At 53.7% G+C, this 27684-nt stretch overlaps 1 long non-coding RNA gene across 1 annotated transcript; it reads right to left on the bottom strand.

Moving 5' to 3' along the window:
- Positions 1 to 6097: 6097 nt before the first annotated feature.
- Positions 6098 to 26787, bottom strand: LOC137672787 (uncharacterized). Its single transcript, XR_011049643.1, has 4 exons — positions 26651 to 26787; positions 25891 to 26059; positions 23721 to 24044; positions 6098 to 6567 (listed from the first exon to the last, which is right to left on the bottom strand). It is a non-coding gene; the product is annotated as an uncharacterized lncRNA (long non-coding RNA).
- Between the last annotated feature and the right edge of the window lie 897 nt (positions 26788 to 27684).

The following is a 27684-nucleotide window of genomic DNA, read 5'->3' as shown; positions in this document are numbered from 1 at the left end:
TAGCTCAGTTGTCTCCTTGCTCCTCTCCAATGAGCATCCCCAGGGTTGCTAATGCCACCCTGCCCTCTAATCTCCCTTTTACTCTCCTGATGGTGCTCAGGCCACTAAGGAGATTAGCCCAGCCTCAGCTGCTCGCCCTCCCTAGCAACAGGGATGTCACCCCTCCCGGAGCCATATGCAGGGGTGACACAAGTGCTGCCACCACCCCAGTGGCAGCGCAGCACCGGTGCCCTCTCCTGTCCAGCCACAGACCCAGAGGAGGTGTCCAAGCTGCAGCATAGGATGAGATGAGCTGGGACCAGGCACCCTAGGACATCTCCCCCCTCCCTGGCTGGGAACCATGGGAGACCTGCACCCGTCCCCACCTGCTGTCCCCTCTTGTTTGTGTAGGAATCTCCCAGGCTTGAAAACGAGAGGTCCAGGACACCCAGGCAGAAGACGGAGCCCCCTTGCATCACCCCCCCAGGGCACAGCCTTGTGCTCCAACAGCACAGGAACAGATTTTAGGAGGTCACTAAACTCCCAGCCCTAAACCAAGCAGCTCATCCCCTCTGCCTCTGCAAAGCCAGGCGGGGGCTGCCAGCTCCAGGCACAACTCACCCCCAACCAGCCTTGAAGCGGAGCCTCCAGGGGCTGTGTGTCCTCCCTCGGCCGTCGGCGCCGAGGCGGTTAACGCCGACTGCACGGGCTCGCTGCGGATCTCTGTTTCTGTGGCAACAGCTCCCGATGAATCCCAGAGCTATAAAATCCCATTAACCATCTGCGGGAGCTGCCTGTGCTGCCTGCACGGCTGCCGCCTGCCGGCACCCCCCCGCCAGCCTCACCCGCATCGCCCACGCCGGGCAGAGCTGGCGGCACCCGGCACCCCAGAAACGCGGCTCAGGGGAGCAGGGGCAGCACCAGCATGTTGGGGGAAGCCTGGGGCACAAAACCTGGCTACCAGACCTGACTTTTGGGCTAGTGAAGGGAGCTTGTGAGGACTGAGGGTGCAGGTATACACCCTACAAGTCACCAGAGGTTTGGGGGGCTCCAAGGAGGGACACAACACCCATCACTGTGGCTTTGTGTCTCAGTTTAAGGCTGGGCTAGGAGCTACTGGAGAGAGTCCAGCGGAGGGTACGGAGAGGGTCAGAGGGCTGGAGCATCTCTGCTACGAGGAGAGGCTGAGGGAGCTGGGGCTGTTCAGCTGGAGAAGAGCAGACTGAGGGGGGATCTTATTAATGCTCACAGATACCTCAGGGGCGGGTGTCAAGGGGATGGGGCCAGACTCTTCTCAGTCGTGCCCAGTGACAGGACAAGGGGTAACGGGCACAAACTGAAACATGGGAAGTTCCATCTGAATATGAGGAAAAACTTCTTTGCTGTGAGGGTGCCAGAGCCCTGGGACAGGCTGCCCAGGGAGGGGGGAGTCTCCTTCTCTGGAGATATTCAAACCCGCCTGGACACGACCCCGTGCAACATGCTCTGGGTGACCCTGCTTGGGCAGGGGTTGGAGTGGGCGATCTCCAGAGGTGCCTTCCCACCCCAGCCAGGCTGGGATTCTGTGGGCTGGCTATTAAACTGATGGCCGACGCTCTCTATTACCCCTCCTTCCCCCCCATCAGAAGAGGAAGAAAAAGAGAAAAGGAAGAGAGCTTATGGGTTGGAAAGTTAAAACAGTTCTAATAAACTATAATAATGAAAAAGAGTATAAGAATAATAATGGAAATAATTAAATATATATAAATATCTACAAAACTAAGATCGAGCTCCCCCGATCACGGTCACGACCCCACTGGCACTGCAGGGCAGGCTCTGGGAAGGTCCAGGCTGGGCCCAGCGACGGACAGGAACTGATTCAGGGATGCCCGGATTGGGATTGGGGGCAGCAGGAAAACGGACAGAGTCCTCTTTGGACACCGGCCATAGCAGAAAGAGAGCGAGACCCTCGTGATCCCCCCGCTTTGTACTGAGAATGACGGGTATGGGGTGGAATACCTTCGTTGGTCAATATTGGGTCACCTGCCCTGTCCGCTCCTCCCTGCAGGTGCGACCCCCCTACAGCTCTTCACTCATGATCAGTGAGGAATTTAGCAGTGACCTTGGTTTCTCACATGCAGCTGGTTTCAGAAAGTGCAGTTACTTAGAAGTAGCTTAGCTGAAAGTAAAAATCACTGAAAGGAAAATTGGTCTGTTTTAGGCCAAACCAGGACACTTTGGCTGGCAGAGATGCTCCTCTCAGATCCAACCAGTCCAAATTCACACATGGGGGCTAGAAGTTTTGAGTGACAGTACTAAGCCATTGGCATCTATGAGGGCTTTCCAGTTCCTTACACCCACCCATCCAATTGTGCCAAGCCCAGGTGGAGGGTTTGGGCTGCTACGAAGGGTCTCTGTGGATGGGACAGGCCGGTGGCCCAACAGGGACTTCAGACTGAACTCAGCCCAAGCCAGACAACGGGACTGGAAGGCTGAGGAAGGATGTTGGGACACTGGTAGTTGGGGTCCCTGCCTCATCTCTGTGCTTCATTTACTTTAGCGTACTCAAGGACTTCTAAACACCCTTTATATTTTACCTGATTCCAGAAGTTTGGGCTTTTCCCTCTCCCTGCTTCCACCACTGCCTGCAGTAGGAAAAGGCATCAGGAGAAGGCGAGCAGGGAAGTGCTACACATTTAAGGTGATGCTCCTGATGGCAGAGCTCAACCGATGTGTTCCTGCTGCGGGGAAGAAAAGCAGCGCTGAGTTTACTCTGGTATCATGCTAAGGGCTCTCTGGGTAGTGGGTAAACAGAGCTCTGGCACCCAGGGGATCCTCAGGAGTTACTACTCCTCGTGAGTGAAATGGTCTGGGAGAGAACGGGCACCATCCCTCGAGCAGAAACTCAAAGAGCCACAGGGACACCCCATTCCTGTGCTCCTGTTGCTGGGGTGCAGTGACCTTAGATGCCAGAACAGCATCCAGGCTTATTATAATCCAGATTATTATACAATATATAACAATATATAAGCCATATATACATAAACCAATATGTAAGCCTTATGTCCTGACTGCAGGACAGCTCAGCCACAGCTATTTGTTGGGTCTTGCACCCTACGTTGCTCCCCTGCGCTCCTGGGGTCAGAGGTGCAGAAGCTGCAGCTTCTCCTTCCATTTGCAAGTGCTGCTGAGTCACTTGTATCCTAGGAAAAAGCCTCTCCTCTGCTCGGGGAAGGATGGGGCAGGATGCAAACAGTGTCACCTTCATCTTCATCCCCCCCATCATCTAACTCCATCGCCGGGGACGGGAGGGAAAAGTCACAGGGACTGGCAGCAGCAGGAGCCCTGGAAACTCTGGCATCTGTGGGAGTCAGGGGAATGCAAAGGGGCCACGGATGAAAGCTGACACAGAAAGAAAATACTCTTTTTTTGAGCTACAATTGCTGGCACAGCTGCTGGCCAGACCCCCTTCCGCAACCCCAAACACGCCAGCAAGGGGATGGAAATCATTAACTTGTTCGTTTGCGTGATTTAACCGTTTCCATCTCCTCCTGCCCCTTGAATGAGCTCAGATTGCTTAAGATTTCCAGCACCCCGATGCTGCAGTGCCGGGGGCCCCCCCAGAGCAGCAGGCAGGGGGTGAAAGAACCACTAAGGCAGAAGCCAAGGCTCCCTCTCCCCTCCTCCTCAGACGCTTTTAAAGGCAGAAGCCCTGGGCACACGGCTTTTCTGCAGGAGAAGATGTCTGGGAAAGAAGCCAAACAGCACCCAGGAGAAACCCAGAGCAGTTTGATGCTCCTTTCAAAGCGCAGAGGCTCAGAAAGCCCACGGTCTCAGAAGGGAATAGGAAAAAAGCCTAAAGCCTTGGAAATGGAGCAGTTGGCTGAAAACTACGGGGTGATCTAGGAATGATGCTGAGACAGGGTGGGGACCTCCGTCCAGAAGAGCTGGGACACAGCCCTGCCAGTCACTGACCATGCATTTAGTGGGCTGGCTAGTTTGGCTGTGGCAAGCTGAGCCCTTGAGGTTCCTGGGCTCAGCTCTAGGGACAGCGTGGGTCTGCAGCCTGAGCTGTGCGTGCTCTGGATCAGGACCACTTTGTTAGAGGCAGCAAAGCAGCAGGAGGGAGGGAGGGAGGGAGGAATGTGAGAGCTTGCAAAGCATCTCACTGCGGGAGTTCAAGCTGCCAGGAGGAGGGGATGCGTTTCAGGAAACCCAAAGAGGCAGGAAATCAAGAGAGAGGGACAGTAATTGAGTCCAGATGTTGGAAGCAAAGAATGCAGCTGGTAGCGGGGAGCAGGGTAAGGGAGAAAGCCCACGCTGTGGGGACAGCACGGGGCGCTCGCAGAGTCACGTTAACCTCCTGGACCAAGCAGGAGGCTGAATCCAAACTAACCCCAACTGCTGAGACGGGTCACTTGTCACTTGCGTGGGTTTTCAGGTCTGTGCCTGTAGTAGCTGCAGGTCAGGAGGCTTCCAACCTTAAACTCGTTAACTTCCTAATAGTAAAGTTGCAACAAGGTGAAGGAAATGGCTGTTTATTACACAGTGACAGGGTCACAGCTGAGCATTGGATGGAGCTAGGAAAGAAAGTGGACAACAGCAACACCAGAACATGATTTTGCCATTCATCTGGCAAAGGGAGGGATGTCAGGTCCACGCTGCTCTCAGAATGCAGTAGAGCTCTGGTGCAGGAGTACCTGCTGCTGGAGGATTCATTTACTCAGAGGTGGGGACACAGAGGGGGCGATGAATGAGGAACTGGAGTCTGCAGAGTCAGGGCAAGGCATCCCCCAGAGCTGTGCCTGCTTTAGGTGCTCCCAGCTTCAGGCTACAGCGCTGGGAAAGCTCGTAAGACACTTTATGGCCTCTCTCCCTCCCCCCTTTTAAAACACATTTGCAAAGAAATCTGAAACGTGTGTGGTTGGAAGAGAGGAGTGAATGCCAGACTCCTGCGCTAACAGAGCACGGCAGCACGGTTTGGGAAGGGGGGAGAAGAGCTCTGACGCTAATCCCCTCAGTCAGCTCGCAGATGACACCAAGCTGGGCAGGAGTGTTGATGTGCTGGAGGGCAGGAGGCTCTGCAGAGGGGTCTGGACAGGCTGGATCCATGGGCCGAGGCCACTGTGTGAGGGTCAACAAGGGCAAGTGTCGGGTCCTGCACTTGGGGCACAACAACCCCCCGCACCGCTACAGGCTGGGGGAAGAGTGGCTGGAAAGTGCCTGGTGGGAAAGGACCTGGGGGTGTTGGTCGATGGCGGCTGAATATGAGCCAGCAGTGTGCCCAGGTGGCCAAGAAGGCCACCAGCATCCTGGCTTGTATCAGCACTAGTGTGGCCAGCAGGACTAGGGCAGGGATCATCCCCCTGGACTCGGCACTGCTGAGGCCGCACCTCGAATCCTGGGTGCAGTTTTGGGCCCCTCACTACAAGACAGACCTTGAGGTGCTGGAGCGAGTCCAGAGAAGGGCAACAAAGGTGGTGAAGGGTCTGGAGCACAAGTGTGATGAGGAGCGGCTGAGGGACCTGGGGGGGTTTAGTCTGGAGAAAAGGAGGCTGAGGGGAGACCTTCTCGCTCTCTACAACTGCCTGAAAGGAGGGTGTAGCGAGGGGGGGATCGGTCTCTTCTCCCAGGTAACAAGTGACAGGATGAGAGGAAACGGCCTCAAGTTGTGCCAGGGGAGGTTTAGATTGGAGATCAGGGACAATGTCTTCACTGAAAGGCCTGTCAAGCGCTGGCACAGGCTGCCCAGGGCAGTGGTGGAGTCACCAACCCTGGACAGATTTAAAAGCCTCCCCCCCCTCCCTGGGCAGCCTGTGCCAGGGCTCTGGCACCCTCACAGCAAAGAAGATTTTCCTCATATTCAGATGGAACTTCCCATGGTTCAGTTTGTGCCCGTTGCCCCTTGTCCCGGCACTGGGCACCACTGAGAAGAGTCTGGCCCCATCCCCTTGACCCCTCCCTGAGGTATCTGTAAGCACTGATCAGATCCCCCCTCAGTCTGCTCTTCTCCAGCTGAACAGCCCCAGCTCCCTCAGCTTCTCCTTGCAGCAGAGATGCTCCAGCCCTCTGACCATCTCCGTACCCCTCCGCTGGACTCTCTCCAGTAGCTCCTTGTCTGTCTTGAACTGGGGGGGCCCAGCACTGCACACAGTTACTCCAGATGTGGCCTCACCCGGGCCGTGTAGAGGGGCAGGAGAACCTCCCTTGACCTGCTGGCCACACTCTTCCTCACGCACCCCAGGACACCACTGGCCTTCCTGGCCCCAAGGGCACGTTGTTGGCTCGTGGGGAACTTGTTGTCCCCCAGAACTCCCAGGTCTGGTGCGTGGGGTTATTCCTGCCGAGGTGCAGGACCCTACACTTGCCTTTGTTGAACCTTCTGTCCTCTCCCTCTCCAAACTTCACCGAGACCCATGGATCCCTTCTGCCACAGCTCACACGCGCTTTGAAACATTTTTCATCCTAAAAGCAAAAGGATATTGTCATTTTTTCCCCCAAATTTGTCACTCTCATCTGTGCTGGCTGGAAAGTTCTGAATATTCCATTGCACATTCAAGATTTGTCCTTTTGTCATGTTTAAGCCTCTCTTCAGTTTCTCAGCAGACACTAAAAAAAAAAAAAAGACAACAAAAATAGAGAAGGACATTCCTAAAATATTTGCTTTAAGCAGGAGCACAGTTTCTACCCTCCAACTGTCATCAGGACTCCAGACATACCCCCTGAAGATGCCTCTGTCCTCGCTGCCAGCAGCGTGGCTCACCCCCAGTTTAGATCCAGGCCAGTCACCCCCATGCACTGACAATTAACTGCTTCAGGCAGCAGATCTCCCAGGAAACATGGTCCTTTCTGCTCCTGGATGCTGTGTGCTCAGAGCAAGGGCAAAGCTCACTCATACTCAGTGAGAGCACTTGTATTTCACAGGCAGATGGGAGAGCTCTGCGGGGTAAATACAAACCAAGTTACACCAAGCCAGCACCAAGGTTCTCCCCTCTGTTGGTTTTTTTTTTTGCAGTAGTTTGGTAAGGGGTGGGACACGACAGGAAAGGTCTGCGTGCTTCAACAACCTCCAGTCTCTAAAATGAGATAAAATGGTGACTTTTTCTCAGGTGGCTCACGAGAAGCTCACCATGAGCCGGCAATGTGCACTTGCAGCCCAGAAAGCCAACCGCATCCTGGGCTGCATCCCCAGCAGCGTGGCCAGCAGGGCGAGGGAGGGGATTCTGCCCCTCTGCTCCGCTCTCGTGAGACCCCCCCTGCAGTGCTGCGTCCAGCTCTGGGGGCACCAACAGAAGAAGGACACGGAGCTGTTGGAGTGAGTCCAGAGGAGGCCAGGGAGATGCTCAGAGGGCTGGAGCACCTCTGCTCTGGAGACAGGCTGAGAGAGCTGGGGCTGTTCAGCCTGGAGAAGTAAAGGCTCCGGGGAGACCTTCTAGCACCTTCCAGTGCCTGAAGGGACTACAGGAAAGCAGGAGAGGGGCTTTTGACAAGGGCATGGAGTGATGGGACGAGGGGGAACAGTTTTAAACTGAAAGAGGGGAGATTGAGATGAGATCTTAGGGAGAAATTCTTTGCTGTGAGGGTGGTGAGACCCTGGCCCAGGTTGCCCAGAGAAGCTGTGGCTGCCCCCTCCCTGGCAGTGTTCAAGGCCAGGTTGGATGGGGCTGGGAGCAGCCTGGTCTGGTGGAAGGTGTCCCTGCCCATGGCAGGGGGTTGGGACTGGATGGGCTTTAAGGTCCCTTCCAACCCAAACTGTCCTGTGCTTCTATGACTTTGGACCTGTCATTTAAAGCTGTTTAGAGACAGACAGACCCAGAGATGCGTGCAAAGACCCTGTGAAGCGACCTGCCCGACTAGTGCAGCACAGTGGGGCTGGCTCAGCAGCCTGGGACAAGGGGTGGGACAGAGTCATACTGGAGATGTCACTGTATGTTAGAAGGAGGCTTCTCAGCTGAAGGTAAATATCAGAGCAGGTAAGACAAAGAGCAGAGCCCCAGGTGGGTGTGTGGGGGCTTTCATCCTCTGTCTGGGGGATGGATACACGGATACATCTGCACTCCGCATCCTGCTGCTGCCTCCTGCTTTCCTTCCTCCCTGGACACTGACTCAGCACTATCAGCCTTTTATCACAGGACAGAACAATAGGTATCCTTCCTCCCAGGCATCACATCCGCTCGTTTCATTGGTGTTTCTTTCCTTTGCCACCCCACGCAGTACAGCACGGCCACAGCGCTAACAGGGAAAAGGCTTCTACGATACCACCACAAATAAGGCACCTTTGGGATGCAGCCGCAGGCACAGCAACGAGCCCAAAGTGTCTTTGTTCAGAGCAGCCGGGATCCAAACCCCTGTCCCCAAGCCACAGCAAACACCTCGCCTTCACTGGGAGCACTTCTGCTCCCAGGACTTTGTGTTTCAGAGCTGGTCGTGAGCAAAACCGGGCAGGAAAACAGGACTGTCCAGAAGATCAGCAGGTATTTCCAGGTGCTGGAAATCCTCTGGCTGTCTTTCCTAGCCACCCCCATGCAGGTGGCTGGGAAATAAACCCAGGGGGTACCAACCAGCTCCCTGAGAGAGCTGATTTCTCTAGTTCCATACAGACCCGCTCCAGAGTCCCCAGGCTATCCCAGAGCAACCCCCCCCTCAGAGACCCACTTGTTAGGTCCTGCTTTTAGCTGAACAGAGGGAGCCCACACACTGTACCACGCTCAGGCCCACTCTACCAAGAAAAATAAACCAAATTAAGCCTTAATGGCAGAGGCAGCAGGTAAGGAGTCGGTGCAGGATGGTGCAGGCGCCAGGACTGGCAGGCAGCATCCTTTTTCTTTGCCATTGCCAGCTCCCACTCGTAAGATCAAATGCAGAAAGTATTGAAGTGAGGCCTGTGGTCCCACAGCCTCCAGACTTATCAAGCACTTTTTTCCTGCTGTCCTGAGCTAGAGTCCAACACAGCGAGAAGCACAGAAATCAGTGGGAGGGTAAAGATGGGTTTAGAGATGAAGAGATGCTTCCCGAGATGAGCACCAACTGACCGAGTGTCAAGGGACCGTCACCACCTCCGTGCCACGGGGTCCTGCAGCAGCACGGGCACGGCCCTGAAGAAGCTGGCTAGGTGAGACCTTTGCTTTTTGGGCTCCCACAGGAGTGAATACAGGCAGTTACTGAAAAATAACTGCTCGGTACTTGAGCTGCTTCCCAACTTGTTACAGCAACCTGAAGGGTTTTCTGAACGTTTGTGATGTTCTGAACTGTTGTGATGGAAGTTCAATATGGGGAAAAACTTCTTTGCTGTGAGGGTGCCAGAGCCCTGGCACAGGCTGCCCAGGGAGGGTAGGGAGTCTTCTTCTCTGGAGATATTCAAAAGCCACCTGGATGCAACCCTGTGCAACGTGCTCTGGGTGACCCTGCTTGGGCAGGGGTTGGACTGGGTGATCTCCAGAGGTGCCTTCTAACCCCAACCAGTCTGGGATTCTGTAACAGGCAGGTTTTGTCTCCAGAGCAGTTTTGCATTCAGATCCCATCCTCGGGCAAGCTACTGGGAAGGAGAATCACAGAATCACAGAATGGTTTGGGTTGGAAGGGACCTTAAAGACCATCTAGTTCCAACCCCCCACCACAGGCAGGGACACCTTCCACCAGACCAGGTTGCTCCAAGCCCCATCCAACCTGGCCTTGAACACTGCCAGGGAGGGGGCAGCCACAGCTTCTCTGGGCAACCTGGGCCAGGGTCTCACCACCCTCACAGCAAGGGTGGTGAGGGTGGCTAGGGACTGTGAAAACTTAATGGTTCTGCTAAAGGAGGCTTTTTAGATCTGACAATTTGAAGACGTCTTGCACTGAAGGGGGAAAAAAATCCTGATGGGACTTTTTCCTCCTGGCATCGCACAGCCAAATTTTTATTTTTTTGGAATTAAACGTGGCAGGAGAAAATGACTTATTCTGTTGGAGTTTTACCAGATGCTTTTGCATTTCAAACATCAGATTTCTCCTATGTGGACAACCCAGAGTTTTTTGTCTCAAAAACAGGACAACTGAGATCTTCCCAAAGTGCTTGGGGAAGAGAAATAGGGAGCTCTTAACTCTTCTTTTTTTTTTTTCTTGCCTTTAAAAAAAAGCAGGGATGGGGGGGGGGGGTGTGAACGCAAGTAACCACACACTTTATAAAAGCTTATATATACGGAACAAGGAGCACAGATTTTCCAGAACACAGATATAAGGACAGATATAATTTGGATCTTAAAAATCCATCAAGTCCAAAATTTACTCATCAAGACTCTCCCCAAACCAAAGTGAGATGATAAAGCCGCCTTCTCTAAGGAACAGAGTGAGCCTATTTGGAAACTGAGGTAATAAAGCTGGTATAAAGCAGCCCAAAGAGAATTCCTGCTGTCCAAGCAGGTTAAAGACATTCACAGCCTTTTTTTTCCTTGACAAATTAAGCACAGAATTTAAATTCATCACTGTTTGGTCAAAAGGATGCTAAAAAAATATTATCAGGAAGCAGGATGAGGAAGAAAAGGAGACTACAGAAATAAAACTCCTGCTGCAAGGCAGAGTGTGTAGCAGATAGACCGGGCAGAAGAGACTCTCCAGTCACCTTGAGAGCGTGTAGGGGCTTAAAAAACAAGACCTAGACCTGAGACTAACCCTGAGCCTACACAGTGCCATAAGCTGTAAAGCTCAAGCCTCTCCCTTATCTGCCCCAAGGCCCCTTTTCACTTACAGCCCCGCAGCCCAGGTCTGTAGGGTGTGTGTTGCAGTGGGAAGCAATTAGAATAGAAGAGTTAATTACCACTGATGGCAGGGCTGATCTTCCTTTTCCTGCCCTGGCTTTGGGCTGGGATCTGTAAACCTCACCCCAGGGCCCCCAGTAAACAACAATAGGGGACAAGGGTCATTAAAGCAACCACTAAACCTCACCTCAGGATGGGCAGCACTAAGCTTAATGGGCAATTAGCGCTGCAACGTCTGCACCTCATCAAACCTGCTCCAATTAACACTCTCAGCTTAAGGAGGGACAATGGGGAGACTGAGCAAGACCTAAAGAGTCACTAGGAAAGGTAGTTGGGGGGCTCCTTGCTGCACTGGAGAAAGTGCTTGTTCAGGGAGACTCCTGCTGCTTCTCATCCCAGGTGGTCACGGGGGAGAGTTTTCCCTTTCCCTTTTCTCTCTTTTCTCTCATTTATGCCCCCTCCCCACACCCTAAATAGGAACTTCTGCTGCTGTACTTGGTGTTTACAACTAGCAGCAGATCCTGAGAACAGACCGGGGTGCGTGTTAGCCTGTCTGGTCACCTTTTGTGCAACACTAGACAGGGGAAAGGCAGAGACACTGCGAGGAGCATGAAGCAGGAGGTGGAGTGGGGCATCACACAAGGAACAGAACAGGGAAAAATGCAATTTTTCTGTTTGTCTGACTAGAGGAAAAGCCACTACCAGAATCCCAAAGTGCTCATGCTCTGCCAGACCTGCATTTTTCTGAGCTTCAGCAGCTGTGGCAGCGGCTTGAGCAAGTTCTGCAAGAGAAGTGCACAAAGCAGTGGGCCAGAGCTGCCTGGACCTGCACCAGGGCGAAGCTCAAGAGATGCAGAGCACAAACAGCTCCCTGACTATGTGCCTCTCCCATCCTTACACTAAAGGGCTGGCACAGAAACTCACCTGCACCACACGAGTGCTCAGCACAGCCTCGGCCAGCTCCAGGGCAGCAGTCTGGATCTTTTCATAAAGCAAGTGGAGAAACCTCAGGAAAACATCTGCCAGGGTTCAAGAAGCAGCACAGGTCAAACTTTAGGAACAACTCCCTGATGAGCACCAAAGGGAAGGGGTTTCTGACTTGGTTCTACAGGCAGAGGGTTGTTCAAACCCAACAAGTGCAGCTCCTGCCCCTTTTTTCTTTGCAGGTTCTCTCTTCTCTCACCCTCTTGGTCTTTCTCTTCTGAGTACAGCAAACCCAGGTTAAGCCATGAGCTGTTGAAGGAGTTATCCCTTTTCTTCATGCAATAGCTGACCAGAACTGCCCTCCTAATAAGTACCAAAGCTCTGGCTGCTCCATGCAGCAAATCTCTTTACAAAGGGGTAGGGCAAGGTCAGACCGCTGCTCTCCCGGGTGTTCACAGACAGGGACACAAGGGACTCTCCCCAAAAGAGCGAGATAACCTCACTAAAGACGTCTATTGCCTTAAATTAATGCAGAGACTTCAGGCCTGACATTATCCCCTATATCCACCCGCACGTCAAAGCTCGGGGTGAGACACTGAACGCCAAAGGATTTGTGGAGCAGCACGAGGGGAAGTGTTCCAGCAGACGTGTCAGCGGGTTTGGTGCTGGAAGAGTGACTGAAAGATGCCCAGCACCATCGCAGTCCTTAGGCTGTCTTGCCCCTTGTTAACGGCCCCCTCCTCTGCATTGCACCAGCCAGGCTGTCACGGACACCCCCTTCTTCAGGAGCATCAACAGTCCCACCAACACTCCTGGGACTCGCACAGAGGAGTGTGGGAAGGGTTTGCACCCTGTCCTGCACCTTTAACTGAGGCATCCCACAGCCTGGATGCCTAAAAAAATCATTGCTGGAATAAGCAGGGGGGTCTGTGCCCATCCTCGGCTGCCCATGAAAGCCACAACACCCCTTCTTGCCATACCCCAGCCGCGGGAAGGGGGAGAAGCAGCACCAAAACCCAACCTAAGCAGCTCCACCGGGTGCTCATCCTTCCACACCCTGGGTGAGGGGCTGCAGGAGCACCCCCACCCCTGCTCACCAGCCCCCGAAGCAGCACGCTGCCCGGTAACAAGGCAGGGGAGGCCGAGCATCCCTCCCTCGGAGCTGACCTATGGCTGCGCCGCTCCTCCGTGCCCCCTCCCGCAGACGCGCTGACGCCCCGGGCCAGCGAGCAGACAGCACAGAGTCGCTGACCTATTTTCGTATATGTGGGCATGCACAAGATCACAAACAAAGGGAGCTTTAGCTTAGGATATTTAAAGGAAAAGACACTCATCTAACTATCCCCAGAAACCACAGCGGCTCCTATGACATTTATTATCTTCCTGAGAATCATCCTTGTGCCTGGCTGTGGGAAGGAAAACAAAAAAGGCACAGAGCAGTTGGGTAAGAGCAAAACAAAGAGCTTCATCAAGCTGCAAAATCACATTTCTAAGGAAGCAACAAAAGGGGATGTAAAAACTTGAGAATAAACCGGGCCTAGGACTTGATAAGCACAAGAGTGACCAGGACTCACCTACGTGGAAGGAATAAATTCCTGTAACAAGGAGTCACTGAGCAGCCCTGCAGGGATGTCCCCCGCCTCCCTCTCACTGATGGATGAGCTGCTTGTGCAGACTCATCTAAACAGGCTTTAAACAAGTCAGCTTTCCCAGGGGTTTTTGTTCGAGTTTGCTCATGGACTTGGACCAAATTGTGAAGTATTTAATGGGCACCTCCAGCAGGTTTTGGAGCTGGCAGCTTCAGCTGGTTTGAAGTTAGTTGGATGTATTTATGCCAGCTACTATGTCTGTGCACATACCTGTGAGGGTGAGGACCTTGCAATTTGGTTCTCAGGTACTTTTACAAAAGTAAACCCTTAAACTGTACTCCTTAGTCTGAAAAAAAACCCCAAACCAACCCAGGAGCCCTACAGAGGTTCATAAAACTGCCTCCTGCCAACCACCATGGAAGGGAGAGATGGGCTGTGTTCACTGCAGAGCAAAGAGGCAGCGACCAGGAGCGGACCACAGATTTGTGAGTCCATCTCCGAGCCCGCAGCATCCTTGTTTGGTTGGTTCAGTGAATTTCACTGTTGGAGGAGCCTCCAGCAGTTTTATTGTTGGCTTGCTTCATATCCTGGATTGGGCAATGCCTGCTCGCCCCGAAGCGCTCCGCTGCACAGCACAAAGGCTGCCCAGTGACGAATAACACAAAAATGGTTACTACAAATAGAGACGCTGACAATAGTTACTCAATATCACATGGGGGCAGCTCTCCTGGGGCTCTGCACACAGCTGGGAAAGGTGCTACTGCCTGGAGCTGTTGGTAACAAACCTGGGGCAACAACCCACCCCTCAACGTGCACAGGCAGGAAGGAAAAAATGAGCAAGAATAGATCTGAGAGTGCTGAACAATGAAAACAGGAAAGTCCCTCTCGTGTGGGGAGCCCGGACAAGAGCAGCTCTGCAGTGAAACCACAGCTCCATCCTGCTTCCAGGCAGTCTGGGGGGTCTGCTCAGCCTCCTACAGAGCTGGGGGGTAAAAAAAGCATTGTTGGAGCTAGAGCATCCTGTGGCAGTGAGGGAGGGGGGGTGGGTGGGCAGCATCCAGCCTCGGGGGCTTGGCAGGGCCAGGTGGGGGAGGTCTCCAAGCAGCATTTAATCTGAAATACCCCCTCTCTCTGCAGACCTCCCCCTCCTCAATTCTGGCATCCCCCCTCAGAGAGCCCCTCGCTCTGCATCCCCCTGGGTACCAGTCGGGGCTCGCTGCCTCCCCCCAGCCCCGGCGCCGAGAAAGCCGCCGCCAAGCTCTGCCTCGGCATGTCCCGGCTCCCCCCTCTCCTCCCCGCCTCCTTTGCAGAGCTTTTTATTTTCTGCGTCAGAACCATAAAATGGAGACTGCAGGGATGGAAAACACTTTGCCTAAGATGGCTGAGGGAAAAGAAGGATTTGCACGGCGGTGCACGAGCACCCTCTGCCGCTGGACGAGCCGCTCGGGGTGGGGAGCAGCTCTGCAGCCCTGCTCCAGCCCCAAAGAGAGACCCCAACCAGCCCTCACTGGGTCAGTTAAATCGTCGTTATAGCCACAATATTTGCTTAAAAAACCTTCAGCAGCCTTGTCACCTCCTGAGCTCTCCCCACCACCCCATTTACACTCTGCTTTTCCTCACTGTATCACATTCACAATCCTTAGGAAAAGGACAGTATTTTGTATTAAAACCAGCAGGTTTCACGCATACAAATCCCAACAACTAATGCTGCCACACTCCACATTTACATATTTTTCCAGGTTTGAGAAAAAACACCAAATTTCATCTGTATTTAGCTCCACATCAGGGTAAGCACCCGACACCTGGTGTTACCTCTCATGGGAACACGCCCAGGCCCAGGGATGGGAGCAAGGGGCTGAAGACAGACATGGGGGGAAGAACCAGCATCCACCTGAAGCGGGGTGACCAGATGCTGTCCCTAGGACAGGTTCAGGGACCAAAAGGTACATGCAAGGATACCTTACACGCCGCTCCCTGAGCATCCAGGAATATGTAAGCACAGGGCCAAATCCAGCTCAATCAGAGGCTTAAATTCCCATGTGAAATTCACAGGAGGTTTTCCCAGGATCGGTTCGTAAAGGACCAAAAAGCATCACTCAGCTATGAGACAAAAAGCACAAATAGATCCAGGATCCCAAGACTTTGTGGTAACTTAAACACTGAGGAGAATGAGGAAGAAAAGCGAGGAGTTTTTAAAAAAATGAAAGGAAAAGACACCTCCCCTGCAGTGCTGCATCCAGCTCTGGGGCCCCCATCAGAAGGAGGACACGGAGCTGTTGGAGCGAGTCCAGAGGAGGCCAAGAAGATGCTCAGAGGGCTGAAGCCCCTCTGCTCTGGAGACAGGCTGAGAGAGCTGGGGCTGTTCAGCCTGGAGAAGAGAAGGCTCCAGGGAGACCTTCTAGCACCTTCCAGCACCTGAAGGGGCTACAGGAAAGCTGGAGAGGGACTTTTGACAAGGGCATGGAGTGACAGGACGAGGGGGAACGGTTAAAAACTGAAAGAGGGGAGACTGAGATGAGATATTGGGAAGAAATTCTTTGCTGTGAGGGTGGTGAGACCCTGGCCCAGGTTGCCCAGAGAAGCTGTGGCTGCCCCCTCCCTGGCAGTGTTCAAGGCCAGGTTGGATGGGGCTTGGAGCAACCTGGTCTGGTGGAAGGTGTCCCTGCCCGTGGCAGGGGGGTTGGAACTAGATGGTCTTTAAGGTCCCTTCCAACCCAAACCAGTCTGTGATTCTACAATAGACAGAGAGAAAGCCCGTATATAGGTGACAGCAGGTAATATCCTAAAACTGAGACTAAACTCAGCAAGAAATAGGCTGCCCAGCACATATTTCAGCACAACAGCTGCACCCATCTGGCCTGCAAGGACAGAGCCTGGCAAGCTCTGGGGTACCAGCACTTACATGCCATAAAGCTGCACACAGAAAGTCCCACTGGCTTTATAACTACCTGCAAAAATACCTTTAAGGGTGTTTTCTAGGAGAGAACAGTCCTTTTTGTGGGATCAGGGGGAAGGTGACCTGAAGCTGGAGCTCTGTGGTGATGCTCCTGCCGCAGCAGCACGCCTGGGTGCGGGACATCCAGGAAGGCTTGATTTTATCACTGTAATTTCTGCAGCTGCAAAAACTACGGGCATGTCCCCCTGCGTGGCAGGAGAGAAGGGAGGGTGGCACTGGGACAGCAGGGAGCTCAGCAGGTCGGAACTGGCTGCCAGGGCAGGGGGATCAGCATCTGGGGTACGCAGATGAGCGGGTGTTTTTGCAGTGTCACCATGTATGAAAGGGCACCAAAAGATGAAGTGCCAGGACACCGTGAGCAATGGGGGACTGAAAAAAATTGCAAAACATAGCTTTGGGGCTACTCAACATGGGTGTTTTCCCAGCACACCCTGGGTGACTCAGTCTGGGAGTGCTGGGAAAGCAAGACATGAGGGTGGACCCCAGCCTGGTGAGATGGTGCCACGGGGCAGGAGTGATGGAGACGGGCAGAGCTCTGGGGGAGCCCAGGACAGGGGTACACTGGCACTGCCTGGCAGCACCTGAGCCTGTAATTCCAGCAGGGAAGGGGGCTTGGGGGGGCATAGGAGCAGGAGGGCACTACAGCAGCACAACAGCCACGGCGCAGAAATGGGGGGCACTGGAGAGGGGTGGGGTGCAGAGAGGGGCTTACACCATGCTCCAGAGATCCCTGTTTCATTTACTGGCACAAAACACTGCTCATCACTGCTCCTGCTCTCAAATTGCCTAATAACCAAGCACCCAAAAGGCTGGTGGTGCTGGCTGGGGGGGCGAGTGCTGCCTTTGTGTGCCAGGGCAGGTGATTTCTCTCTGCAAACCCCCCCTCTTCCCCCCCAGCAGCAGATGGAGACCCCCTCCCAATTATGGCCTTGTCACAGGCAGAAAAAAGAAAGACAAATCTCCCAAAGAAAGCTGTCTGGCAGGACAAAGGCTCCTTGAAATGGGAGCTGAGCTGTTTTTTCCAGGTTCAGAGCGGGGACGGAAGAAGGGGGGCACAGAAGGAGGGGGGAGGCTGGGGGTGCCAGCGGTGCAGAGGATGCGCGCGCAGCCGGCACTTCCCCTCTTTGTCTGCAAAAGGAGGTCACGGGGGGGGGACAGGGGGGGCTGCAGGGGAGGATGAAGGCTGCGTCAGCCCCTCGTCACTAAAGCAGCTGATCCTGTCCCCCAATCCCCATCCTCTGACCTCATCCCCAGGAACGGAGCCAAGGCGGCTCAACTGCGCGCATCTGGCGGATGAAAACAGCACTGCAAGGGACCTGGGGACATCAACACCCAGCGAGGGGGGCACGGAGAAACCCCCCAGGTTTCAAAGCCAGAACAGCCCCAACACCCACGTGAGGCCAAACAAACCCTAGAGAACCCCTGGCTCTAACGTGGGGTTCACCCAGGGGCCTCTTGAAGCTCAAATCGCAAATAAAATCACTGCCCAGCGCTGATGCCCCAATGTGAACACGATGAATGAGCGTAGCGGGCACTACAGGTGCAGTCCAGCTCCCAGTGTCTCCCAGTGTCTCCCAGTAAGCACCAGACACCTGCACGCAACCCACCAGTAGCATCCCAAGTGCTTCCCGCAGTGGCAGCAGCCCAGGCTGGGCAGGAGCTGCACCCCAGAGCTGGGCTCACCCATCACCTGCAGCACCCCCAAAAGCGAGCACCCGCAGCCGACTGCCCCACCGGCAGTGCCAGCACCGGCGGGGACAGCAGCAGCTCCTCCCTGCCAAGGAGGCAGCCCTGGCTCACGGCCCGTCCGCACTCCCACTGACTTTCCTACATGTCCACTATTAGAAATGCCACCTCCACCTGGCCAAACATCCCCACCAGGATGTCTGCTGCAGCTGAACCAGCACCCAGGCGCCGGCCGGGAGCCCTGGGGGTGCCACAACGTGCTGTTTGCCTGAAAGTGTAAGGAAAGGCCAGCCCAAGCCATACAGGCAATGCCATCACTGTGAGATGAAAACATCAACTGCTAAAACACACAACCGTGCTCCACAAAGTTCCTGACCTGGTGGTGGTTCTTCCTTCCTGACTCCGATACACGCAGGTAGGAAGCAGCAGGAATGGACAAACACCCCCCAGAGCAGCCACACGGTACCTGCACTGACAGATTGCACACGTGTGATGAGGAGCGACCTCAGCTCCCAGAAACTCCAGGGAACAGGCACAAAACCCTCTCCTAGCGTTCATCCAGGGAATGGATACCCCACGATTCTGCAGAGTTGAAACACAAGCTGGAGGGAGAAGCTCTCCAAAGAGGTTCTGCCTCCCTCCAAAAGCAAATGAACGTTCAGTTCCCCCCCAGCACTGCCCCCAGAGCCCCACCAAAGTACCCTGCTGCTGTTAGTGTGCGTTCCCCAGCACCACACCAGGAGAAACGAGGAGGGAGAAGGGTAAGAGATAAAAGCCACCAGCTCCAACAAGGGAAATCCTGACTTGATATAAGGAGAATTATTTTCACAAGGAGAAGGGAGCCCAGTTATGTTTACAGAGCTGGGGGAGTTTGTGTGCTTGAAAAGACTCGAAAACATGAATACAAAAGGCCCTGAGGAATCTCCAACTTTCAGGTTAGCCCTGCTTGGAGCAGGACGGATGGACCAGAGACCTCAAGAGGATCCTTTGAATCTGAATTGTTCTGCGATGCTGGAAGGACACCTGGTGACTTCCCCCATTCGTTCTCCTCAGGAGACTGAGCCAGGATTTACCAGCTCCCAGGTTTCTGGATGGACTTTCCTGTTTTTCCAAGAATGTTCCTGAGAAACAGAGGAAGAGAGAACCTTCTGTCCCTGCTCACGGCTGCTTCTCAGCCAACATTGGCACAACACACATGGATGCTCGAGGAAGGGAGAAGCTACAGCTGCGGAATCCTGAAGGCCTCTGCCTCAGGATGACACCAAACTGGGAGGGGTGGCCGATACCCCAGAAAGCTGCGCTGCCATTCAGTGTGACCTGGACAGGCTGGAGAGCTGGGCGGAGAGGAACCTCATGAAGTTCAATAACAGCAAGTGCAGGGTTCTGCACCTCGGAAGGAATAACCCCATGCACCAGTACAGGCTGGGGCTGACCTGCTGGAAAGCAGCTCTGCAGAGAAGGGCCTGGGTGTTCTGGGGGACACCAAGTTCCCCGTGAGCCAACAATGTGCCCTTGGGGCCAGGAAGATTGATGGTACCTGGGGTGCGTGAGGAAGAGTGTGGGCAGCAGGTCGAGGGAGGTTCTCCTCCCCCTCTGCACTGCCCTGGTGAGGCCACACCTGAAGTAACTGTAGGCAGTTCTGGGCCCCCAGTTCAAGACAGACCAGGAACTACTGGAGAGAGTCCAGCGGAGGGGTATGGAGATGGTCAGAGGGCTGGAGCATCTCTGCTACGAGGAGAGGCTGAGGGAGCTGGGGCTGTTCAGCTGGAGAAGAGCAGACTGAGGGGGATCTTATCAATGCTCACAGAGACCTCAGGGGGGTGTCAAGGGGATGGGGCCAGACTCTTCTCGGTGGTGCCCAGCGCCAGGACAAGGGGCAACGGGCACAAACTGAAACATGGAAAGTTTCATCTGAAAATGAGGAAAAACTTCTTTGCTGTGAGGGTGCCAGAGCCCTGGCACAGGCTGCCCAGGGATGGGGGGAGTCTCCTTCTCTGGAGATATTCAAACCCGCCTGGACACAACCCTGTGCAATGTGCTCTGGCAGGGCGTTGGACTGGATGATCTCCAGAGGTGCCTTCCAACCCCGACCAGGCTGGGATTCTGGGATTCTCACTTGAGAGAGGTGAAAGAGCTGAGGATGCTGGGCTGGAAAAGGGAGGCAGGTACTGGACAGAGGAGACTCTTGTGCCAAGGATCCCTGCAGCAAGACATCTGTGAGCAAGAGGAAGCAACGCCTCCCAGCAGCCTTGAAATCTGCGGACACGTGAAGAGCACGCAGGGAAGCTCTAAATGCATTGGTGAGCTCCTGGAGAACCCAGCTAACCAGCCACAGACATTTTGCAAGCTAGCCCACAGTGCTGGGCAGCATTTTCAGAAAAAACCCCAAAGTTCCATTCTCAAAAACTTTAGTTTGAGTGCACACAAGGTGTTCAGGGCCCTGACCCCTACCTGGGGTATGAAGGCCCACGGTCTGCAATGGTACCTTACGTTTCCATGCCCTAGGAGCTAAGGACCTTCCTGGATCTGGCTTTCTGGGTCTAAGGAGTCACTAATCTCCAGCAAAGCTCTGGAACTTATTAGAAGGATAAGAAATTGGCTGGATGGCTGCATCAAAAGGGTTACAGTCAACGGCTCAACGTCCAAAAGGAAACCAGTAACGAGTGGTGTCCCTCAATGGTCTGTACTGGGACCAGTGCTATCTAGTATCTTCATAGACAGTGGGATTGAGTGAACCCTCAGACAGTTTGCAGAGGATAAGAGCTGTGTCGTGTGGTGACATGCTGGAGGGAAGGGATGCCATCCAGAGGGACCTGGACAGGTTGGAGCAATGGGCCCATGTGAACTTCATGAAGTTCAACAAGGCCAAGTGCAAAGTCCTGCAGGTGGGTCAGGGCAATCCCCAGATTCAATACAGACTGGGGGGATGAGGGAATGGGGAGCAGCCCTGTGGAGAAGGACTTGGGGGTACAGGTGGGTGACAAATGGGACACAAGACAGTCATGTGTGCTTGCTGCCCAGAAAGCCAAGAGTCTCCTGAGCTGCATCACCAGCAGCATGGCCCGAAGGTCAAAGGAGGAAATTCTCCCCCTTTGCTCTGCACTTGTGAGACCAGCCTGGCACTGCGTCCAGCTCTGGGGTCCCCAGCACAAGACAGACACGGACCTGTTAGAGCAGGTTTCAGAGAAGACCATGGAAATGGTCTGAGGGCTGGAACAGCTCTGCTATGGAGAGAGGCTGAGAGAGCTGGGGGTGTTCAGCCTGGAGAAGAGAAGGCTCCAGGGAGAGGGCTTATAAGAGAGTGAGAGAAAGACTTTTCACCGGGGCCTGTCATGACAGGACAAGGGGCAATGGTTTTAAACTGAATGAGGGCAGGGTTAGGTTGGACACAAGGAAGATGTTTTACAATGAGGGTGGTGAGACACTGGCCCAGGTGGCCCAGAGAAGCTGTGGCTGTTCCCTCCCTGGCAGTGTTCAAGGCCAGGTTGGATGGGGATTGGAGCAACCTGGTCTGGTGGAAGGTGTCCCTGCCCATGGTGGTGGGGGTTGGACTAGATGATCTTTGAAGGTCCCTCCAACCCAAAACATTCGATGGACTCTCAACAGCACTACCTCCTGCCTCGCTAGATTGCACCTACCAGAACAGAAAACAGATAAATACGGAAAGAACTTGATCCACAGGCTGTTTAACATGGGAAACAACCCACCACAGAGCATGACTGCACGCTCTTGAGTGAGTGATTTGGAGCAGCACACGTGAGGCTGAAGCACGCAGGCTGCACCGTGTGCTCCACACAGCCAGGGCCAGCCTTGCCCCAGGGCACAGCCCAGCTCTGCAGCGTGTAAAGAATCACATAAAAAACAAGAAAGGCAATTATTCTATGGGATTCTTTATGAGCAATTAAGGAAGCAAATGAATTGCTCCCAAGGAGGGAAGCTCAGGGTGACAGGGCTGTTCTGCCACTGGAGTCAGTGCAGAGAAAGGGCAGTGCCACCCTGGCCACAGCTCTGGGCACCCAGCTGGCCACACTCTGGGTGGCAGAGGATTTGCTGGGCCAGGGTGGAAGCTCCCGCAGCAGAGGCACAGAGGAGCAGCAGGGAGCAAACGCTGCTCCTCTGCAGCCTCTGACAGCCGTGCCACAAACCTGCCTGGGACGGGCTCTGCGGTGCTCTGGCACCTCCACCCCTCTCCCACAGCTCAGCCACGACTCTGCTCCCTGAAAAACCCCCACCCCGGACTGGCAGTTCCCTGTGACAGTCGCTGAAGCAGGGCTGTAAGCACAGGCTGCAGCAGGGCCACAAAGCCTCCCTGCAAAGCCCAGAGATCCATGTGCCACCTGGTGCCCAGCAGCAGCTCTGCACCGTGACCCGGATTACCCAGAGATGGGGACCTGAACCTGTCTCACATCTAATGTCACCATGGGGACAAGCACTCCCCTCTCAAACTATGAAACTTCGGAGATGACTTCAAACCACTTTTCTGCTCCCCAAACTCTCAGTCCCTAAAAGATCAAAGAAGAGGAGAAGATGACAGCACCATGGCTGTGCTGCACCTTAGCCCAGGAGGGGGACAGCCAGCCCGGGCTGTGCCAGTGCCTGCAGATGCAGCTGGCAATCCTCCCGCTTCCTTGTCCTCCCAAGCCCTTTGGCCACGTTAGTCCTGTGTGCATGTGTGGACCTGAACAGGTGAATTGCTGTGCTAAGGCCTTGCAGTGCATTTGTGGTGCTCAGGATTTCATCTTACAAGTTTTTGGAGATTAGAGCAAACACCCAGAGGCTGAGGCAGAGAGATGGGCCGGGGAAGGAATGAATTCAGTGAAGCAAGCATGAGGGCCGCATCCAGACCACAAGCATCACCTGCTGGCCACTGCAGGGCAGCCTGTCCTGCCCACTTTCAGATTTCTCTGATGAACACGCCATTCTCTTCCCTGACCAAGAAGAAAAGCTCAGAGTCATGAGCCTTTTCTCCCCTTCCACCTTTTTTGGGAACATAAGGCTGGGGGTGGCTGTGTTCATCGCCTTTCAAGCCCTCCTATTCATACATCCCCTCTGTTGCACAGCCACAGGGCTTGCCCTGAGCACTAGGACATAGCACAGCCCCAAACCCTGTCCTCAGGGCAGGGGCAAGTCCCCTCCAAAGGGCAGACAGAGTAAACGGGCAAGAACGCGGGCAGGAGCGCTCCCTCTCCCCAGCTCATGCACACACACAGCGCCCAGGTCCTGCTGCTCTCCTGTCTCAAGCACAAAGGTGGGGAAATAGCTCCATAAATGTTTAACCCTGAGAGAGATGTTACAGAGAGCGCTCAGAGATGGGGGACGAGAGCCCCAACGCCTACCTGGTAACGCAGGATGAAGGAGAGGGGATAAAACCAGTGAGAAAAGCCGTAAGTGGCTGTACGTGGTGCCAAGCAGACATCTCTGCCAGGGAGCCTGCTCTTAACAGAGTTAAAGAGGACCTCATCATCTGGAAGGGCCTTCAGCCCTTCATGAGATCTTACTAAGGACTGTCAGCTTATTAAGCCACCTTACACAGGAGAGACATCTCAGGTCAACGAAGAGGACCTTCCAGTTCACCAGAGCCTTCAAAGGTGGCAGAGGAAAGCACGTGCCAGCATGCTGCAAGGCAGGCCTCCTGGAGGGTTTCAGGAGGACCCAGCACTTCAGGTCCCTGTGTGCTCTGCCCTGCCCTCTCTGCACACAGAGGCAAAGAAGGAATCACCTCCTTCTCCAGACAGTTGGCTTTTCTAGAGAGTACAGAAAGCATGGCCATGAAACCCTTCACCCAGGGTGATGTGAGATGAGATACAGGGAAAGGACAAGCTTGCTGGGGTGAAAGAACAAGGTGTGAAGTGGCTTTTAAAATGTAGGTCCTACCTTAGTTCAGTGTGGTCTTTGCCATTGTACAGCTGGCTGAGAATCTTCTTTGGAGATGATCCTCACAGAAGCAGTTGAGGTGCACAGGCTCCCCCGAATCCAAAGCCAAGGGCAGGAGGGGGAATACCCATTCCTCATGGAGGCGGTGGGATGTCTAGGAGCGGAGGAGCTGGCGGAAAGTCTCCAGAAATAGTCCCTGGTAGTGATGGGTGGTGGTGGCTGGACGTTCCCTGCAGTGCCTGGAAGTGAAGCTGCAGGCAGAGAAGAAGAGCCTGAAGCCTTTTCTCTCTTGGTGCCTTCAGGATCTTCTTTCAGCCTCTCCATCTGAAGCAGAAACAAGAACATGCCAGTGGTAAGCTCATGCTCAGTTGCCCAGAGCAAACAGGGTACCAACCTGAAGTGTGTCCCAAATGATCAGGTCTATCTCAAATCCCCATCCTTCTCCTCATAAGATGCTGCCAACTTCCCTTGTCAATGAAAAACGAGCAGAAGGCGGTATAACAGGTGACCTGTACCATCACCTGGGGACCTGACATCCTCCTCCCATGAGCTGATAGAGGGAAAGATGCATTCCTATAGCAGGGCGACCTCAGAAGAGGTCTGATGAGCAAACTAGAGCTGGAAGCACAACAGTGAAGTAGAGTCTGCTCCCAACCCCAAGTGTCAGTAGTTGAAACAGGCCTCAGAGACGTGTGGTGGTTTATTAGGTCCCTCTCGACTGTTAGGAAGCTGGCAAACACACATAAGTGTCCCAGCGATCTATGTCCATGAAGATCAAACATGGTGCTAGAGGTGCACCGTGTGGCACAGAAAGAAAACCCCAACCCTGTTTGCACTGTCCTGTGTCAGTGAGGACAAACAGGGCAGAAAGTCTGTGGATCTGCAGGACAGCTAGAGCCTGTGCTCTTACGGTGGTGGGTCCACACCATGGGCAGCCCATAGCTCTCCCTGTTTGACACCTCAGAGACCCTGACAGTCCTTTTCACCTTGTGCCCTTCTCTCCTGTCTCAGCTTTTGACCCGACCCTGGCATCAGGCAGGACAAGCCTGGTGAGCTGAAGCCTCTTGCCTGCAGTATCCAGTATCTCAGAAAGGAGCAATGTCCCCTGGTCGGCTCACTCCTGCCTCGTGATGGAGGAGAGGCAGAGCAGGAGCTGCCACAACCAACTGGCCAGTCCCAAGCAGCCCAAGGACTGCAGAAAAATTAGTTGAATGTTTCCCTCCCTCCAATCTGTGCTTTCTCATCCTGTCCGAGATAAACAGCCAGAGGGAGAAGGCTCCGTAACACAAACATTTTTCTTCCTCTCCTCCATCAGAGGAGCTGCTTACAAAAGTATGTAGTCACCAAGAAAGGGAGTTCTACAGAACTTCCATTTCAAGACCATTTGTTTTGGATAAACAATTGCAAGCAGCTTTATCTCGCTTTCTGTTATTTTTCTCAGGGGTAAAGTCTCAATACTTTAAGAAAAAAAAACCCCAAACACCAGTGTGCATTTTCTATTCTATCAGAGAAAATGATAGAGAATATGCTTAGCAACTTCTAGGGGAAGTCTCTGCATCCAGGGAAAAGCCAAGACACTCCAGGGTCAGTCCCACACAAGCCAGGACTCTGCAGGGCAGATCTGGGGGATGCTGAGCTGAAAGAAGCATGTGAGGGGAACGCTGGACGAAGCACAGCAGGAAAGATTCGAGACAGACAACTCTATTCATGTTAAATCTAAGATTCAAACCTCTTTAGAGCACAACAGAACACCAGAGCTGCCCATGGAGCAGAAGAGCAGGGTGACATTCAGCTCAAGGAAAGCCAACCCAGAGGCCATTTCTGGGCTAGGTAGAAATTAAGAGTTATCTGTGGACTGATCCTGCTGGCCTCAAGTCTAGGGCTACTGCCACAAGATGAAGAAAGCAGGAGCAACCAGAGCAGCACCAGTGTCATTCAGCTTCTTTGTCTTTCTCCTGTCTACTTGTTTAAGCAAAGGTGGCTCAGGGCCTCCTGAGGGCACTCCCCAAATCTCTGACCAGGGGAGCATCTCATCATTGTTTCTCCTCCTTCCAATGTCACCTTTCCTCAGAGAGGGACAGAGCTCTTTGAGGAGAACACAGCCTCCGACCTGCTGTAACCCATCCCCAACTCATCTGCCCGCGTCTCAGCCCAAGGAGGACCCCCTCACTCAGACGCGAGACCGCTTGCCGGCTCCAGCTTCTCCGCAGTCATCTGCTGCTTCTCCACCTCCATCATCTCCTTCCCGTTATGTGCATCAAGTAGTTTCTCCTCACGGACCCTTTTCGTCGTCTTCATTTCAATCTGCAGCTCTTCCGTGCTGTCAGTTCTGAGTCCAGCTGCAGGGCAACAAACATATGGGCTGAGCAAGGACACACAAGGAGAATGTGTATATATAGGGATGGGGGGGGCTTCTTTTCTTGTCCTAAAAACCTCTCAAAACCTCGACCACCTCACGCACTACTCCAGTCACAAAACTAGAGGTGAAAATTCACACCTCTGTCTAACCCAAGAGGCAAAAAACCCCCCAAACAGCCCATCTCCAGGCCAGCAGCATCAGCCCCAAGTTTCCCAGTGCACAGATTCACAGTGAAACACACACAGCGACACTGGTCTTGCTGGGAAGGATTTGCTGTACATTGGGCACAGCCCGGAGGCAGCTGCTCACACCGGGGTGGTGGGAACTGCACGTTTCAATTCCACCCCATCATAGCTTCAATTATTTCCTACCAGTGCAGGGGACTATCTGCTTGCAAGTTCAAGAGGTAACGGAGCCCCATGCCCACAGCTCAAACGTTTTCCCCCACTGTGACAGGTACAACCTGGTTTTTTTTTCTAATTAAGATGTAAACACATGCTCTTCCTCTGCTAGAAAAATCAAGCACAACATGTACATTGATCATCAATTAGGCAGGAGTGAGTGGCAGCACCTGTGGTCCAGCACCAGGTAGAAGAGGCTTTAGTTTGATCCCTGCTAACCTATCAGTTACCCACGCACGTCAGGCAAACCCCTTTTTCTCCAGTTCCACCACTCTGGCTTCAATTTTCTCCACCTTGGTTTTATCAATTGAGTTATCTAAAAAGAAAAGGAAGGGAAAAACAATTAAGAAAATTAAACACACTCCCCTTTCCTTTCCCCAATATGTGCCACAAGCATCACGATGCTCCACACCCCCTCACTGCAGGGCTGTGCTCTGCCCTTGCTGGAGAAACCTCATCTGCCCACCATCTGCTACTGCAGAACCTCTGCCTGAAGACTGACACGCTCTTCTCTTCAGGAGGACACCACAGGATAATGGGTTTCTTCTGGAAGCTGCTGTCAATAAATACCCTGAGTCCTGGCAGCACTCCCTGCCCAAACACAGCAGTGTTCTGGGTTTGATACGGGTGGGATCACTGTGCCCCAAGCAATGGGAGACGTGGCCCAGATGAAGTAGGGAAGATTGGCCTTGATCCCCATCCCATGTGGAGGTGGGGATGGGAGCGGGTGAGCTGAAATCGAACACCATAAGACAGAATCGCAGAATCAAAGAATCAACCAGGTTGGAAGAGCTCTCTGGGGTCATTGAGTCCAACCATTGCCCTGACACCACCATGGCAACTAGACCAGGGCACTAAGTGCCATGTCCAGGCTTTTCTTAAACCCCTCCAGAGATGGTGACTCCACCACCTCCCTGGGCAGCCCCTTCCAATGGCTAATGACCCTTGTTGAAAAGAAATTCTTCCTAATGTCCAACCTGAACCTTCCCTGGTGAAGCTTGAGGCTGTGTCCTCTTGTCCTATCGCTAGTTGCCCGGGAGAAGAGGCCGACTCCCACTTCACTACAACCTCCCTTCAGGTTAACAGGAGAAGTTCTGGAGCTCAGCTCAAGGAAAATGCATAGAGAGAAAACCCAAGCAGCTCCGATTCGCACCAGCTCCAGTAAGTACAGGGGTGAAGCAACAGGGTTTGCTCTGGATCTACC

The sequence above is a fragment of the Nyctibius grandis genome, chromosome 22 (genome assembly GCF_013368605.1).
Source record: "Nyctibius grandis isolate bNycGra1 chromosome 22, bNycGra1.pri, whole genome shotgun sequence".
NCBI classification, from domain to species: domain Eukaryota; kingdom Metazoa; phylum Chordata; class Aves; order Nyctibiiformes; family Nyctibiidae; genus Nyctibius; species Nyctibius grandis.
The sequence above is the reverse complement of the archived record's forward strand: the minus strand, read 5'-3'. Positions and strand labels throughout refer to the sequence as shown.